Raw genomic sequence first — 12712 nt, 5'->3', positions numbered from 1 at the left:
GGTGATCAGTCCAATATTCCACTCCACTCATGGCTCGGGTTACTAGCACCTCCTTGTGGGCGCACTGACGGATGATGATGTAATCTAGCTCACCCAGCCCATGTCGGCCTAGTACACGGTCACAAATCTGGTGTTCCAAGCCCACCCTGGCATTAAAGTATCCCATTAGGAGTAGCTTGTCGGTGCGCAGTGTTTTTTTAATGGCAGTGACGAGAGCTTTATTAAACGCCTCCTTGGCATCATTGTCTGCATCCAGTATAGGCCCATGAGCACCGATGAGTTTGGCAGAGTGCCCCCAGGCCAAGGGAATGCGCCACATCAGCAGAAGCTCAATACTACCAATAGGGAATTCAGCCACGCATTAAATGATTGAGGTTTGCACAGCAAAACCCACACCTTGGAGGTGTCGAGCATCTTCTGGATCACCCTTCCAGAAGAAGCAGTAGCCCTCACAAACTTCTGCCTCTGTGAGAGAGTCTTCTCCATGTAAGAGGGTTTCACTAAGCGCTACAATGTCGATGTTGTATTCTCTGAATTAATGGGCCACGAGGGCTGTCCTTCTGTGCGGTCTGTAGTTTGTTTATCGTCAGAGTCCAGGAGGGTGCGGACGTTCCATGAAGCATCGTTAAGGGGTAAACAAGTCTTGGATTTCCTTGAGTTTTCGACACTGAATGGGATGCTCCGGTGGTAACGGCTAATGACCCGGAGTGAGTGGAAGAGATAATTCTAGATTTGAAGTTTTCGTGACTGCAAGGATCCATACTCTTTGGTTCTTTTGGTAAAGTCACGTAGGAACAAACAAACAAATAAGCAAATACAAATATGCACAAAGAAATAGCTAAATAAATAAATAAACATCGACGTTTCGGACGCAACACAAGCGTCCGTCATCAGGTGGGACAACCACAGAAAAAAACAGTTGCTAAAGTAGGCAAAAGAGCTGCTAGTAACAGGGGGTTATATAGATGAGGGAGGGAGGGGGGTGTAGCCAAGGATAAAGAGGGTGGGGGGGGGGAAGCAAAAATGACATTGACGGCAGATAACCTGAGGAGCAGGGAGCGGTAAATGACCTGCGCTGCAAGCTCGACATGCAACGGCAAATTTCCGAATGATGGGAATGAGTAGGGCTGGGTGTAAGAGACTGTAGATGCGGATATGAAGGCACACCATAAAGCAGTTAAGGTTATACCTGGTTAATAACATCCTTCCAATGATTTATCAATTTGTATCCATCTTCTCGGATGAAGTTATGTCTATATTTATATATCTGGATGACGTCATGTGTGTGTGTAGACCCACGTGGTAGTGACGCTCCCGGCATAGTGACATCACACGTGTGAGTGTGTACACAGTAGTGATAATACAATCATTACATCACCCTCCCCCATGTAAAAAAACAGCCATCCCGGCTGTGACAATACAGAAAAAACAGTCTCCAACAACAACATCAATAAATAACCGGCGACGATAATAATTACCGCGAGAACATATGTACAAACACCGAGATGGGGGGAAGGGTAAAACGTATGGAACGAGGGGAACCAACAACAACACATGTTCATCGAGAAGAACTGGTCAATCCACTTTTCCCGCAGCACAGCCCATCCATGTGAAATTGTATGCACAGACAGACATGTTACTGTGACTGTTCAACAACGGTGTAAGCAATCAACAAGGCGTCAGAGTCATGCACAGCGGCCAGTCTTTCGAAGGAGTTCGCGTGGCTGAGCCCTCAGAGGAGGCAAGCACGCTCTCCCTGGAGGTCCTGGGGGAACTTGAAAAAGGCCCAAAGAGGGCACGGCCCCTTCTCAGGAGTTGGGCAACAGGATGAGCAGGAGTGATGTACGGGCGCTCCACTCACCCCTTTAAGTCCACATCCGGTCAGCACAACCGTCGACTCCAAGGGCGGCAGGTGCAGGAATTCTGTGACGAGAAGAAACCACCTCCTGAGGCACAGCACCACAAGCCTGCGCCTCAGCTCGTCGGCCACGACAGCCACCCGGGCCCAGGGAAGTGGAGATGATCGTCTTCCGCCCGGCGGAAGACAGAAAAACTAAAATACATAGATTTCGACGCGTTGGATGCACAACCAACACCGGTAATCAAACCAAAATCACACAACCACCCCATGGATGGCAGGGTCTCACACCGCTCCGCTACCGTTCCACCCCACAGGTGGCAATAGAGCGAAGACCGAAAGTCTAACACCTACCTACACACACTGCTTAACATTCCAGATGTCTCCCTACGTCCCAGGTCGAGAAGTCGCACTTCAGGGTCGACCCATGTGCTGGCTGAAGGAAGTCACGCTTCAAGGTCGAGCCAGTATGCTGCACCCAAAGGTAAAACGTTGGATGTTTTACAACATCCCGGGTCAAGGAAGTCATGCTTCCAGGCTGACCCATGAACTGGGCAAAAACGTCTCACTTCAGGGTTGCCCCAGTATCTAAATTTTTTGTGAAAATATGTGTAATCGACATAGCACAAAAAAAGAAATGCCTGCTCTTGCCCAGAAATAGTTCACACGTGCAACGCAAACATCTCCGAGGCCAACCGTGTACGTACAAAATGGCGGCCACATGCGCAACCCGCGTCCCCACGGCTTCCCGTGCATGCCCAAAATGGCGGCCCGGCGCATGAACATCGCTGTGGTTATCTGCGTGTGCACAAAATGGCGGCCCAACGCACGAACATCTGCGCGGTTTCCCGCGTGCATAAAAAAAATGGCGGCCCAACGCGCAACAATTGCCGCGGCTCCCACGCGCGCACAAAATGGCGGCCGTATGCTCAAACCGCATCTCCAAGGCTACCCGTGCTCGTACAAAGTGGCGGCCGCACCCCCGAACCGCATTTCCGTGGTTTCCCGCGCTTGCGTCCCAGCAGCCCTCACTGAGGACCACCACAGACATTCCGTGTCACCCGTTAGCACCCCCCGCCTTTCCGACGTGGCGTCTCCATCCTAAAACCATGCACGTCGGCCATATCGGGGGAAATTTCCATGTTACCACCCTACCGCCTTTCCGACGCGTGTCCAGATTCACGCGTCAGCCGTATCGGGGGGGGAATTTTAAAGCTTGTCTCTCACCAGGCACGCATTTCAGCGTTCGGCTGTACAAAATGGAGACAGAGGACACATCGATCACTCTCTCGGAGACTTGCATTGCATCATGCGGCTGTACACAATCGAGCTGGGAGGACACATCGATCACTCTCTCCAAGACTCGCATTGCAGCATTCGGCTGTACACAATCGAGCGGAGAGAGCGATGCCATCTGGCGGCAATCCACAGCCCAACGCACTCCTGAACCACACAGAATCCAAGGGGCACCCTCGAACCCATCAGCGAGTTCGAACCACACCGGTCATGTCATTCAAAAATCCTACACAACGGCAACCATGGGATTTCCACGGGGCTTCGGCACCCAACTCAAGAAACACGCTACATTCAGTCATCCCACACACAATCGCAATTTCACAACATCACAACACATACAAGCAATACCCCAGACAATCCGTACATAGTAAATAATCACAAGCAAGTACCCAACAGTCCATACACTCTCGAGCAAGGATCGATACAGTCTATACATTGATAACAATCACGAACAAATCTCCATACGGTTTGTACCTTGGCAACAATGACGATCAAAGTATCTGACAGTCACACATTGACAACGATCACAATCAAAGTTTCTGACAGTCACACATGAACAATTACGAGCGAAGCTCCATACAGTATACCCAATAACAATCGCGACTCCGCAACAACATAAACGATGTAACAACGCGAGTCATTAACACGGCAACCCACAGGACGTTAACGGAGCTCGAGACACTTGACAATGAATTAATCATTAAATGCCCCATCAAGATAACGATCCGATGCCGTAACCGCACACAAAAAAAAAGTTCCACAGCAACACACGAGCACAGACGCCGCGTTCATTCTACACTCACACAGCCAAAAAAACATGTACCACAGCCCAGCAAGCAAAAAAGAAACAACACGCAAACGCAATCCGGCATGCGTAAGATGGGTGAGATGTGTTTTTAGAGCCGGGTTCATTGTGTCACGACTCGCCTTAGAGGCTGTGAGGATGGCAGGGTGGAACTTGAAGAATCTTGGATGGTGAGCACGGTATCCTCTTGCGACAGGATGCCACCGAGACGGCCGAAGATCTCCCTCTTTAGGTGTTGAAAATGACGGGAACGGCGTTCCAACCCACCGCCAAGATGGCGGCCGCGCGTGCATGGTGTGCGCGCGAATTTCCAGCGCGAATTTCCCGCCCAGGCACCCGCAGCAACGGCGGCGTCCTCTCCCCTCTAGCTCCGGCGCTCTCTCTCTCTCGATGGCAACGAAGCAGCGACGTGATGTGCGTCCTGCTGCCCCACCTGCAGCGCCCTCTCCCTCCTTCACCGGGGCTGCAGACCCCGGGGCCGCCCGGAAGATGTTTTTTCCACCGTCCCCGTCGTGTGAAAGCATCCAAGTAAGTTATAGTAATCGTGCGCATATTATACTTACTAGGATAACACCTAACGTTAGCCACTTCTAACACCAAATGCAGTGGGTTCAATTTAGGCGCACACACTTCTTGGGAGGCAACACCCATTTATTAGAACAGTAAGTATTATAACACTGTACATTACACATAGGGTGGTGACCACCAACGTACTCTAGCTAACACACACTTCTCTAACTCTCAGCTACTCTAGCGTGACCCAGCCAGGTGGGCTACTGGCAGGTCCGCTGACTAGAGGCTTGACTCTTATTGGCGTCTTCACGATGCATCTTCATTCTTGGCATGGGCATCCTCGAACCTCGTGAGGAGGCTGCTTATATGGGCCACGGCTTGCCCGGGCCCCACCCCGGCTACGCCTCCCTTCGAGAACCCTCTCGAAGCCCCCCCCCCTGCTGTCCACGTGCCCCCCGAGGTGCCCCCTGGGCCCCCGGCCCCCCACTGGGATCCGGTCACGTGTCCAGCCGGGATCACAGAGCGTGCCACGACCTCACACCACCCCCGTGGTCTCCCGAGTCCAGAACCGGCCCTGACGTCATTCCCGCCTACAGCCGGGATGACGTCATGTGTGTGTGTAGACCCACGTGGTAGTGACGCTCCCGGCATAGTGACGTCACACGTGTGCGTGTACACAGTAGTGATGCTACAATCACGACATATGTCATGCGATCAGGAGAAAAGTGAGCGTATTCACAAGAGCACAACTCTAAAAAGCTGCAGCAGTCCAGCGATCGTCAAATGCGATTGAAGCAAGAGCATAGTACGTATATCACCCTATTCAGTCTTCGAGATTGCAGTGGTATGATACAGTAAATACAGTAACTGTTTACAGTCGGATATTTGTTTTGTCTGCTTGCATGTTTATTGGTCAATTTCCGAGTATTTTTTGAAACACAAAAAAAATCCACACACCAAAAAAAATGCCATACAAAAATTTCCCAACATTTTTTCGATTTTAAATAACTACGTGAAAATCGGGTGTACCCTTCCCCATTAAGCCACCGGATAATCTACTGAAGTTGGGAGTCTGGGCTGGAAATGGTTTATGACCTCTTGCATGTGTAACGGGTTCCGGAGACACTTGTAGAGGTAACTTCTTTGTTACAATCCAACACTCTAACTCTCCAACAGTCCTGGCTACGCTCTGGAACTCGCCCTCACAAGATCGTAGAGTCGGGAGTTCCAGAGTCCCACCACTGGCTCTCACAACATCCCAGGGTCCTCAGATGGCTGGTCTTGTGTCTTGGGTCTTGAGCTACGACTGGCCCTGATTGTCCAGGGAGCTCCCCTTTTATGCCTAGTCCAATGAGGGGTGGGGCCGTGTGCGCCACCAGACATCCCACAGAGCACACATAGCCCCCCCCCACCCCGTTGGCGGCGCCAAGAGGCTTAAGCGCCTGGGAACCCAACGCCTGGCGCCAAGAGGCTTAAGCGTCTGGACCCGCCTGGGAACCCAGCGCCTGGTGCAAAGAGGCTTAAGCGCCTGGCCCGCCCAGGGTCCCAGAGCCCCCAGCAGCCCCTCCCTTCTTATGTCACTACATTACCCCCCTCTACGTAGCCTCCAGCCGACCCGGCTGTCAAAAAAAAAATACAATTGTACAATAAATAATTTGTTAACCATCAGAATGAGTGTGTGACAAATCAAGAAAAAAAAATGAGAAGAAAGCGCCTCTCCCACTCTTGTGGTCACCGATGCAGAACAACACTGTATAAACACATATATGCAGGATGAACGGACGCCCCAATCGCCCACTATACACGATGGTAAGGTGAGTGGCATCGCGTTGGGACGAGAGTTCCTGGGCGGGGGTCATGAAAATCGTTTGAGTTTGGAGCGAGTCCGAGTGGCAGGTCCATCGGTCGCGACGGAGGCGGGAGGGGACCGACGACCCGCTGTTGCGCTTGTGTCCTGGGTCGCTGATCCCGCGGGCAAGCTTGTTCCCGCTGGGTCGGCCGTAGCGGGTTTCATTCCCAAGGCACCTGAGGGCGGGACAGCGGGACCTGCCCGAGAGTTAGAAGCAACATCATCGCGGCGCGGCTCGTCAGACATGTCGCGCTCTCGGCCCCGAAGAAGTGAAGGAGGTGTGTAGGGTTGAATGTAAGGTTTTAGACGTGACGGGTGCACGAACCAACGTCGCTTGCCATGCTGGATCCTGACACACTGCGGGCGGAGAACGCGAATAATAACAACCGAGCCTCTCCAAGGCTTAAGCAGTTTTGAGGAAGTAGCCAATGGTACCTGCGGGTAGTGGAGCCCGGCGCAGTCCCCTTCTACCCAAACGTGGCGGGACGTGCGGAGATTCTGCAACCGCTCGTTGGCAAGCTGACGGGCTTCTGAGTTATTTTGAGCAGCCTCCCGGGCATCCACGAGACGACGCACATTAGCACGGATGTGGTCGGCAATCTTAGCCTTAGGTGCGGGCTGTTTAATGCGCAATTGTACGTCGATTGGGGGGCAAACCTCCCTACCATACATAAGATAGAACTTCGAGTACCCCGTGGCAGCATGGGGCGCCATTCTATAGGCGGCCAAGACACCAGGTATGTGGAGATCCCAATCAGTCTGTGACTCAGACACCTGGTTGCTTAGCATGGAGGTAAGTGTCCTATGTAATCGCTCGACCATACCGTCAGTCTGGGGGTGATATGGCGAGGTGCGAATTTTGTGTGTCCCTAGCAGGTTGCACACATCCCGCAACAGGGTGGAAGAGAAATGTTTCCCTTGGTCGGTCAGCAGGCGTTCGGGAGCACCCTTATCCAGGACGTAGCCCTGGAAAAAGGCCTCTGTAATGGCTGCTGCAGACTGGTTGGGGAGTGGCCAGGCCATGGCCCATTGGGTAAAATATTCGACCCCAACCAAAAGGTATTTACTACCCCGAGGAGTTTCGGGAAATGGACCCAAAATATCCAATGCGACGATCTCATTGACCCGGGAAACCTTAATGGATTGGAGCGGCGGGCAGGACGGCCTAGCAGGTGGTTTCCGCCGTGCACATTCTGTGCAACCTTGCACAATGTCAGCCACATCGTTTGCCATGCCCGGCCAGAAAAATTCCAATTGGATTTTAGCTAGTGTTTTCTGAACACCCAAGTGCAAGAGGCGACTGTGGATTTCCCACACAAGTCGCCCCCGCAGGGAGGTGGGCACCACCAACGTGTGGGATTGGGACCCCCCATCCCAATGCATGAGGACGCCTTCCCGGATGACATATAATACGGGGCCCCCCTGCCCCCTGTGACCCTTGGCATCCCTAGCGCGGCGTCTCAATTTGAGGAGGGAGACGTCTTTCATCTGAAGACGTCCCCAGTCGTCCAACCCGAGGCTCAGCAATGCGTCCTGCAGAACTTGCGTGGAGGGAGCCCCGTGGTCCCCGACCCCATCTCCGGCCGCGGCCGCAAGGGATGGGGGCGGTACCCCGTCAGGCTGCTTACAACGCCCCGCACCCAAAAAACAAGCACAGTGCCCATTGGTCGGCAGTCGCGACAACCCGTCGGCGTTCCCGTGTTGAATCCCCTTGCGGTAAATGACAGTGAACGCAAAGTCCTGGAGGATCTCGAGCCAACGCGAGAGCTGTCCAGATGGTTGGTCCACTCGCAAGGCGTATTGTAGCGCCGCGTGGTCGGAGCGTACTGTGAAATGCCTGCCATACACGTATGGTCTGTACTGCTTTATGAAAAAAACGATAGCAAGCAATTCGCGGCGCGTCACGCAGTAACGTTGCTTCGCGGGCGACAGCACCCTGCTGCCATAGGCGACGATTCGCTCCACTCCATTGACAATTTGCGACAGCACCCCTCCAATTCCGGTGTTGCTGGCGTCTGTATCCAGAATGAACGGAGTGGTAAAATCTGGATTAGACAGGGTAGGAGCATCGACCAGTGCTTTTCGGACGGCATTGAACGATGCCTGTTCTAACTCTCCCCAACGGAATTTTACCCCTTTGGCCGTTAATGCGTAAAGGGGCTTCGCGATGGATGCGAATCCCGCAACAAATCGTCAATAATATGAGGCGAAGCCAATAAAACTCCGCACCTCCCCAACAGAGGTAAGAGTTGGCCATGAGCGCACGCAATTTGTCTTTTCGGGGTCCGTGGCAATTCCCGAGCGGCTGACAATATGGCCCAAGTAACGAACCGAATCCCTCATGAGGTGGCACTTTTGCGGTTTGAATTTGAGGTTAGCCGCCTGCATTTTAAGGAAAACTGCCTTCAATCGCGTGAGGTGTTCATCAAAAGTTTTGCTGAATACGATTACATCGTCGAGGTAGATTAGGCAAGAATCCCACTGGAGCCCAGCGAGGACCAGCTCCATCAGGCGCTGGAACGTCGCCGGGGCCGAGTGAAGACCCATGGGAAGTCTGTTGAATTGGAACAGTCCCTGCGGCGTGCGAAAGGCCGTTTTTGGTTTGGATGCATCATCAAGGGGTAGCTGCCAAAACCCCGAGGGGAGATCCAAGGTGGAGAAGTAGTGCGCACCTGCTAAGGCATCGAGCGACTCGTCCATCCTGGGAAGTGGGTAGGCGTCGGCCACAGAAATCTTATTAAGTTTCCTGAAGTCAACACAAAAGCGGAGGCTCCCGTTGTGCTTCTTAACAAGAACGAATGGCGCCTCCCATGGGCTATTTGATGGCGCAATGACATCGGCCGCCAACATATCGTTGACGGCCACCCGTACATGTTCCTTTTCGGTCGGGCTCAACCGGAATGGGTTTTGACGAATTGGAGCGGCATCACCCGTGTCGATGTGGTGGCTTAGCAATTTAGTGCAGCCAATGTTGAATTTGCTTTGACTGAAAACGTCGGCGAAATCGCTCAGCAGCGTGCGTAATTTAGCATGCTGTAATGGTGACAAATCGGCAGAAGTGGAGCAAAGCGCGTCGAGCCATCCTGTGTCAGGACCTGGCTTGGCAACGGAAGAGGACTCGCCCCCTACGTGACCCACGATCACATCTTCTGGCGGGGCTAGCGTCGCGTGAGCAAGCACCATTCCGTGACAGATAACGGCCATTTCCAATCCCGCGTTAAGGACGTGGATAAAGGGGTCGTGGTCGCTTCGCACGAGCGTTTGTGCACACACGAGGTCCGACACCCGCTCAGCTGAACGCGAAGGCCCGATCACAGCACCCCCCATGAACGCGTCGTAGTCAAGGGGTTTACGAAACCGGAGGGGAACTAACATCTGAGAGCCGGGAGGAATGTGAATTGTGCAGGCCGCCAACGCCTGCACCGTCGTAGATGCGGAGTGCAACCGAGTGGGTGTGGGCAGGAAGGCCATGCGTCGGCCGGAGGGGAGCTCAATACACCCTTTGTTAATGAGAATTTTAATGGGCATCTTCCCCAAGAAATCTGTTCCGAGGAGGCACGGAACGGCGAGGGTTGATGAGACCAAAATGGGCCCAACTAATTGGACGTCAGCAATGCGGATCTGAGCATTGATCCGTCCGGTGATGCCCAACGAACCCCCATTTGTGGCATAGCATGGCGCATCAACTGGCTGCAAGGGACGGCATGTATCAGGCAGAATGTTATAAATTATGTCTGAAATGATGGTCGCCGACGCACCCGTATCGATAAACATACGAACATCAACGCCCTCGATGGAACCCACTACGGCAGAGGACCCTGCCGCCGCAGCAACGACCCTATGGGCCAACTCGGACCATTGACCTGGTCCGAGCGCTGGCTTCGCGTTCGCAGCGCTGTCACTCGGCGGTGAGGGACACAGCGCTGATGACGCGGCGTTGTTTGGTTGCAAACAGCTGTCACCCGGCGGTGAGGGATGCAGCGCTGATGACGCGGCATCGTTTGGTTGGCCCACGCTGGGCCCGGAAGTCACGTCGCTCCCAGCGGTCATTGCTCCCCCGGCAGAAGTGACGACACACCCGGATGTATTTGCGGCGGGAACAGCTGCCATACTTGTGTTGGAGCCGGCGGAATGGCGCGGCCGCTGCGCCACCTCTCTCCCTCCTGTCTCCGCCTGTGAGCGACGCATGTCGTCCAGGATGGAGACGGTGGCGTGGAGCAGCTCAGTGAGGCAAAGCAACGTTTCCCCCATTGCTCCTCCCGACGCTGGAGGAGGATCGGCAGGTGTGGTGGACGGCTGCTCAGCCCGAGTTGGCTGCCCCGTCGCCGCTTGCTCCTCGACATCGCCGTCAGGACTGAAGGTACGTGGCTTACTTCTTGTCTCCATTGCCACTTCTGACGCCAAATGTAACGGGTTCCGGAGACACTTGTAGAGGTAACTTCTTTATTACAATCCAACACTCCAACTCTCCAACAGTCCTGACACTCCTGATACTCTGTTACAGCCTAGGTACACAGCCTAGGTACACAGCCTGGATACTCTACTCTGGCTACGCTCTGGAACTCGCCCTCACAAGGTCGTAGAGTCGGGAGTTCCAGAGTCCCACCACTGGCTCTCACAACATCCCAGGGTCCTCAGATGGCTGGTCTTGTGTCTTGGGTCTTGAGCTACGACTGGCCCTGATTGTCCAGGGAGCTCCCCTTTTATGCCTAGTCCAACGAGGGGTGGGGCCGTGTGCGCCACCAGACATCCCACAGAGCACACACAGCCCCCCCCCCCCCCCCCCCCCCGTTGGCGGCGCCAAGATGCTTAAGCGCCTGGGAACCCAACGCCTGGCGCCAAGAGGCTTAAGCGCCTGGCCCGCCCAGGGTCCCAGAGCCCCCAGCAGCCCCTCCCTTCTTATGTCACTACACATGCAAACGGGAGGGTGATGTCTTTCAAAAGCTTGCGGATGATATAATATCCCCACTCTCAATTTCAGAGACTTTCAGATTAGACATGCCATAAATACATCCCTCGTTAAGAAGCTTGGGGCTTTAGTTTATCCAATCATTGACTGATTTTAAGCACCAAAGGGTTAAATTGACATGTTTGTGCCCCATGAGATTATACCGCAGAGATATGGACAGATCTGGCGAGCCCCAAGAGCTCTCACTTAAGACTCTCTAAGTTTAAATTCACACACCAGCATACCTGACGAATGAGGAAAAATGTATTCATGGAGGTCTCACCAGGCTGCCCAAGGTGCCCTGGTCACGGTACAAACATATCCCCAGGCCTTCTGGCTCTGCCTAGATTTTGCAAAACTTCATGAGATGACAAGCTTTTTGTTAATGATCTATGTGGCAAACATCTCCTCGTCCGTAGGAGACTCTTTGGGGGTATAAACGTGGCACGGTAACGAGACCTCAACATTACCTGCTCCAGACTTTCACATCATAGCACGAAAGACTACATTTGTCAACTGGAAGAATCACACGCCCCACTTATGAAAATAACTCCTTGCACATGCAGTCTCTTCAGTGTTACCGCTTGTTCAAAGTGGAGAGACCAAGTACTATGAAAGCACTTGCAAATGGCAACATCACCACTCGCACTTTCCTGTTTTTTCACCAGCCAAGCCCAGGCCTCCCAGCATACTGGAGCTGGCTTTTGATAATTGCTGGGTACTTTGAATTGAATCCAGGCCCGTTTTTCCTCTGTGGCGGCTGTGGCAAGAACGTCAATGCAAAGTCTATCAAATGCAACGGTTGTAAAGCTAGGTACCACAAACGCTGCACTACTTTAGCCCGCACCCCCAGTTCAACTCCACCTTGCACAACCACACAAGCACCACCACAAAACTCTGGTCTGGGGCCAATTTGCACAAGCATGGGATTTGGTGTATTCATGCTATTTGAACGTATATACTTTGTATAGTGTAATTTATGTACCTTCAAGATACTATGCACTCCCATAGCTTGTATTGTTGGTTGTTGTAACTTTGACATGCATCCAATGGACAGAGCTTCTGAGCTCACATCCCGAGGATGACTAAACACGTTTCTTCGGAGTGTGCAGGTAGGAGTTGGGTTGGACAGAGCATTCGTGCGATCCGTGTCACGCGGCGCAAGCGGCGTTGGGCGGCGCGTCACGCGGTGCCGAGCCCGCCCGAAGCACTCTATGAAATACAAATCGAGGGCGTGGCTATGCAAGACAGATCACCAATCCCTGTTGGGAAGTGTGGAACTGTTGTTCCTACCGGTAATATTTTGATTTAAGGCTGTGGGCACTCTGGAAATAAATTTCCACATGTAAAACTCCAACCAGCTTAAGTACAGTATTAAATGCGCCTATTTTTTTGCACGGTTGTTGCACATTATCCGTCTTTGTAATGTACCAACAATGCCCA

At 53.0% G+C, this 12712-nt stretch overlaps 1 protein-coding gene across 1 annotated transcript in view; it reads right to left on the bottom strand.

Moving 5' to 3' along the window:
- Positions 1-12712, bottom strand: part of LOC144953089 (uncharacterized) — a 405883-nt gene that overhangs the window by 25512 nt on the left and 367659 nt on the right. The window lies entirely within an intron of this gene.

Source organism: Lampetra fluviatilis, chromosome 72, assembly GCF_964198595.1.
Source record: "Lampetra fluviatilis chromosome 72, kcLamFluv1.1, whole genome shotgun sequence".
Lineage (NCBI taxonomy): Eukaryota > Metazoa > Chordata > Hyperoartia > Petromyzontiformes > Petromyzontidae > Lampetra > Lampetra fluviatilis.
This window is presented reverse-complemented; position numbering and strand designations above follow the sequence as displayed.